The 6,148-nt window shown below is 27.0% G+C and overlaps 1 long non-coding RNA gene across 1 annotated transcript; it reads right to left on the bottom strand.

Annotated features, from left to right (window-relative positions):
- Window positions 1-5,621: 5,621 nt before the first annotated feature.
- On the bottom strand, window positions 5,622-5,885 carry LOC111417415 (uncharacterized). The gene is made up of 2 exons (XR_002706680.2): window positions 5,844-5,885; window positions 5,622-5,785 (listed from the first exon to the last, which is right to left on the bottom strand). It is a non-coding gene; the product is annotated as an uncharacterized lncRNA (long non-coding RNA).
- Between the last annotated feature and the right edge of the window lie 263 nt (window positions 5,886-6,148).

Here is a 6,148-nt window from a genome sequence, read left to right on the forward strand (position 1 = left end):
ATTGTTTTAAATATTACAAATTTGCTTTAAAATGCTGTTTATTTCATTATAATATCTCATTGTCAGTATATTCTTGAAACACGATGTTTTAAAGATTATTGAGATTAAAAAAATTAAAAATTGAAGAACGTTCTTCAATTTTAACATGTTAACTTGCAATTTTGTCTTTAATCTTTTAAAATTTTATTAGAATAAATACCTTTGTGAACTTAATATTTAACGATATGACTTTTCTGTGAACTCTTGTAAAATTAGTCTCTGAGTATGGTCATGGGCCGAAACTAGTCAGACTTAATTAATAAAACCAGTTTTAAAAGTTGAGAAAATTTAGAAAATAAAATTTAATTACCTTTTCATAATTTAACAACTGGTAAAATGGATTTAAATTATAACTATAACCTATATTGCCACAAATAAAAAGAAACAAATTTTATAGCGAATTTTGAAAATTATCGATGAAAATTGCAACATCGAAAATTTTATCAAAACTTCAAATATTGTTTTCTCAAAAACTAAAAGTTATTTTTCAAAACGTTATTAACATTTTTAACACTTTTATTAACATTTTGGGAAATGTTCATACTCATATTCAAAGAAATCGATTTTATACGAATTTTTAAAACTTAATCGGCGAAAATTGCAAAATTCGAAAAAATTGTCGATCACTTCAAAAATATACTTCTCAAAAACTAAAAACGATTTTTCAAAACGGCTTGTTGCATTAAAAAGGGGATACTTTAATCAATAATTGGTGATATTTCCACAAGGGTCCTTCAAGAAATTAATTTTATAGCGAATTTTGAAAATTATCGATGAAAATTGCAACATCCAGAATTTTATCAAAACTTCAAATATTGTTTTCTCAAAAACTAAAAGTTATTTTTCAAAACGTATTGGTTCATTGGAAAGAGGACACTTTTATTAACATTTTGGGAAATGTTCATACTCATATTCCAAAAACTGGATTTTATACAAATTTTTGAAACTTAATCGGCGAAAATTGCAAAATTCGAAAAAATTGTCGATTACTTTAAAATTTTTTTTCTCAAAAACTAAAAGTGATTTCTCAAAACGGCTTGTTGCATTAAAAAGGGGATACTTTAATTAATAATTGGTGATATTTCCACAAGGATCCTTCAAAGAATGAATTTTATAGCGAATTTTGCAAGTTATCGATGAAAATTGCAACATCGAAAATTTTATCATAACTTCAAACATTGTTTTCTCAAAAACTAAAAGATATTTTTCAAAACGGGTTGATTCATTGGAAAGAGGACACTTTTATTAACATTTTTGGAAATGTTCATACTCATATCCCAAGAAATCGATTTTATACGAATTTTCAAAACTTAATCAGCAAAAATTGCAAATTTCGAAAAAATTTTCGATCACTTCCAAATTTTTTTTCTCATAAACAAAAAGCGACGTCTCAAAACAGTTTGTTGCATTAAAAAGAGGATACTTTAATTAATAATTGGTGATATTTCCACAAGGATCCTTCAAGAAATTAATTTTATAGCGAATTATGAAAATTATCGATGACAATTGCAACATGGAAAATTTTTTCAAAATTTCAAATGTTGCTTTCTCAAAAACTAAAAGCTATTTTTCAAAACGGGTTGGTTCATTGGAAAGAAGACACTCTTATTAACAGTTAGGGAAATTTTCATACTCATATTCCAAGAACTGGATTTTATACGCATTTTTAAAATTTAATCGGCGAAAATTGCTAAATTCGAAAAAATTGTCGATCACTTCAAAAATATATTTCTCAAAAACTAAAAGAGATTTTTCAAAACGGCTTGTTGCATTAAAAAGGGGATACTTTAATTAATAATTGGTGATATTTCCACAAGGATCCTTCAAGAAATTAATTTTGTAGCGAATTTTGCAAGTTATCGATGAAAATTGCAACATCGAAAATTTTATCATAACTTCAAATATTGTTTTCTCAAAAATTAAAAGGTATTTTTCAAAACGGGTTGATTCATTGGAAAGAGGACATTTTTATTAACATTTTTGGAAATGTTCATACTCATATCCCAAGAAATCGATTTTATACGCATTTTCAAAACTTAATCAGCAAAAATTGCAAAATTCGAAAAAAATTTCGATCACTTCAAAAATTGTTTTCTCAAAAACTAAAAGCGATTTCTCAAAACGGCTTGTTGCATTAAAAAGAGGATACTTTAATTAATAATTGGTGATATTTCCACAAGGATCCTTCAAGAAATTAATTTTATAGCAAATTTTGCAAGTTATCGATGAAGAAAGCAACATCGAAAATTTTATCATAACTCCAAATATTATTTTCTCAAAAACTAAAAGATATTTTTCAAAACGGGTTTGGTTCATTGGAAAGAGGACATTTTTATTAACATTTTTGGAAATGTTCATACTCATATCCCAAGAAATCGATTTTATACGCATTTTCAAAACTTAATCAGCAAAAATTGCAAAATTCGAAAAAATTTTCGATCACTTCAAAAATTGTTTTCTCAAAAACTAAAAGCGATTTCTCAAAACGGCTTGTTGCATTAAAAAGAGGATACTTTAATTAATAATTGGTGATATTTCCACAAGGATCCTTCAAGAAATTAATTTTATAGCAAATTTTGCAAGTTATCGATGAAGAAAGCAACATCGAAAATTTTATCATAACTCCAAATATTATTTTCTCAAAAACTAAAAGATATTTTTCAAAACGGGTTTGGTTCATTGGAAAGAGGACACTTTTATTAACATTTTTGGAAATGTTCATACTTATATCCCAAGAAATCGATTTTATACGCATTTTCAAAACTTAATCAGCAAAAATTGCAAAATTTGAAAAAAATTTTCGATCACTTCAAAAATTTTTTTCTCAAAAACGAAAAGCGATTTCTCAAAACGGCTTGTTGCATTAAAAAGAGGATACTTTAATTAATAATTGGTGATATTTCTACAAGGATCCTTCAAGAAATTAATTTTATAGCGAATTTTGCAAGTTATCGATGAAGATTGCAACATCGAAAATTTTATCATAACTTCAAATAGTGTTTTCTCAAAAACTAAAAGATATTTTTCAAAACGGGTTTGGTTCATTGGAAAGAGGACACTTTTATTAACATTTTTGGAAATGTTCATACTCATATACCAAGAAATCGATTTTATACGAATTTTCAAAACTTAATCAGCAAAAATTGCAAATTTCGAAAAAATTTTCGATCACTTCCAAATTTTTTTTCTCATAAACAAAAAGCGACTTCTCAAAACAGTTTGTTGCATTAAAAAGAGGATACTTTAATTAATAATTGGTGATATTTCCACAAGGATCCTTCAAGAAATTAATTTTATAGCGAATTATGAAAATTATCGATGACAATTATTGCAACATCGAAATTTTTTTCAAAACTTCAAATATTGTTTTCTCAAAAACTAAAAGTTATTTTTCAAAACGTGTTGGTTCATTGGGAAGATGACACTCTTATTAACAGTTAGGGAAATTTTCATACTCATATTCCAAGAACTGGATTTTATACGAATTTTTAAAATTTAATCGGCGAAAATTGCTAAATTCGAAAAAATTGTCGATCACTTCAAAAATGTATTTCTCAAAAACTAAAAGCGATTTTTCAAAACGGCTTGTTACATTAAAAAGGAAATACTTTAATTAATAATTGGTGATATTTCCACAAGGATCCTTCAAGAAATTAATTTTATAGCGAATTTTGCAAGTTATCGATGAAAATTGCAACATCGAAAATTTTATCATAACTTCAAATATTGTTTTCTCAAAAACTAAAAGATATTTTTCAAAACGGGTTGGTTCATTGGAAAGAACACACTCTTATTAACACTTAGGGAAATTTTCATACTCATATTTCAAGAACTGGATTTTATACGAATATTTAAAACTTAATCGGCGATAAATTGCAAAATACAAAAAAATTGTCGATCACTTCAAAAATTTTACTAGCTATTAAAAAAATATTAATTAAAACACTAAAGGATTTCAAAAATACTCATTAAAATATTATTATTTTTATAAATTAATAAAATGATTTATAACACAAAAATTAAAACAATATGCAAACAAAAAAATCCTCACAAGCTAATGTGTTAAAGCTGTGTTTTTCAGTTAATCATAACTGAAAAACTAGAAATGCTAGGAAAGAATGTTGAAGATGAAAATTGTTTGTAATGAACCAATATAACATTATCCGCAAGCGATTATAACTCATCTGTAATTATTATTAACCTAGCTCATTTAAAGTACAAAATCATTTTCATCTCATGCATTAAAAGATGTGGATGTGAATGTTATGAATGATATTAACAAAAATTGTTCAAAATACATCAAAAGAACATAGTGCATAAAGAATTTTTTGCAACTAGTCATTTTACTTACAAACAATAAAAATCCCCTAATCCTCTAAATAGACGTTTCTGAATTAAAACTTTTATAATAACTTAAAAATTATAAATGATATGAAAACATGTTAAGAAGGATATCCGAAGACATGCCGAATCACGAACCACAAAAGTTCCAGTGATGAAAATCCACCACTGTCAGGAAAGCTCGAAAGTTGTTTGAATGCAGAATCATAGAATCGTTAAACACGATTATTTCAAATTTCGATCCTAAACATTTATTATTTTATTTTGTGTTGCGAAAACAATTGAAGTTGCCAGTGATAATCTTCAACACCAGATTTTTAGCAATTTTTAAAGTTATAGATGTGAGAAGTGAAAATTGGGGAACAACGAGATTCGTATTAGCCGAGCAGAAAGGCGCTCGTCCGATTTTGCAAAAGAACAAAGAATGACATCAAAGAAGGACCCTTTTATGACCCAAGAATAGCAGATTAACAGTAAATATTTGAGACTCCTCGTATTAGCGTGTAAAACCTTGTAATTATGAGATGTAAATTGATGATGGCGCCATCTTGGTGCTATAAAGAGAAGCTTTTGTAGGTCAGGTGTATTAGAAATGTTCTTCGTTAGGATCCACAATACTGTGCTTTCAAGAAATATATCGTACTATTTCATTTTAATTCAACTTTTCACTAGGCTACCTACTCACGTTGTAGAGATAGGTATCAATATTTATAAAACGGGCGGTAGACTTTGTTAGTGTTGGTAATCAATTTTTGATTTTATCGTGAAGCATTGAGAGGTAATTATGAACATTTACAATATAGATTGTACGATGATCGTTATTTTATCATGTACAATATTTGAATTTATACAATATTTTCTACTGCATTAACTTGTTATATTATTAATTTGTTTTTTTTTGTTGCTTTTGTAAATTATATAACAAATCATTTATTAAAACAATTTTACATGGCACACTTTGTGTGGTGCATGGCACACTACATAGATAATTGGCTGGAGTAGATTTTAATTACCATTACCATTATTTTTTAGATTTTAATATACTAATTTTTTTTTTGTTCGAAAAAATTGAGCCCCCGTGTGTCCGGTTACGGACGTCTATGGGCGTTCGGGTATCATCGGAAATTTTTACTGCTATGTTTTATTGCTGTCTTCACACCGGTCGATAGTTGTTGGTCCAAAGCGAAATTGAAACACCATAAATTTAATGTTGTTGTGTTAGTTTATAAAATATGTGAATATAAATCATAAATTAAACTTTATTTTTAATATTTTATTGAAAACCAAACTTATTTTATAACTTTCTGAAATTGGATACAATAAAATAAATTGTATTATTTTAATTTGGTTTTCCATCATTTCCTACATTCGCCTTATTTCTTCGTTGCATTGCAATCTAATGAATCTAAAACATAAAAGGGAAAATTTAAAAATAAATTCAATCGAAAGATTGATTATTTTACCCTTTAGAGTTTGTATAACCCATTAATTAATCAATTAACTTAATCGTGTCATCCCCCATTACGTTATTAACTAATTCCGAGCCTAACTGTGTTTGCAAAATTTTGATGAGACCCTCTAAAAACAATAACGAATCATCATTTTATTAAATTTAATTAAAGAGGTAATTCGTTTGAGTACCAGCACTTTCTAGGCAACATGTTATCTTCTTAATAGCTTGTTCTACTAAGCCACACTTGAGACAATCTTCTAATTCTTTTGCAGATTTAACTACAAATAAATTATAAATAGTTCATTAAATATACTT

This window comes from Onthophagus taurus, chromosome 11 (genome assembly GCF_036711975.1).
Source record: "Onthophagus taurus isolate NC chromosome 11, IU_Otau_3.0, whole genome shotgun sequence".
Taxonomy (NCBI): domain Eukaryota; kingdom Metazoa; phylum Arthropoda; class Insecta; order Coleoptera; family Scarabaeidae; genus Onthophagus; species Onthophagus taurus.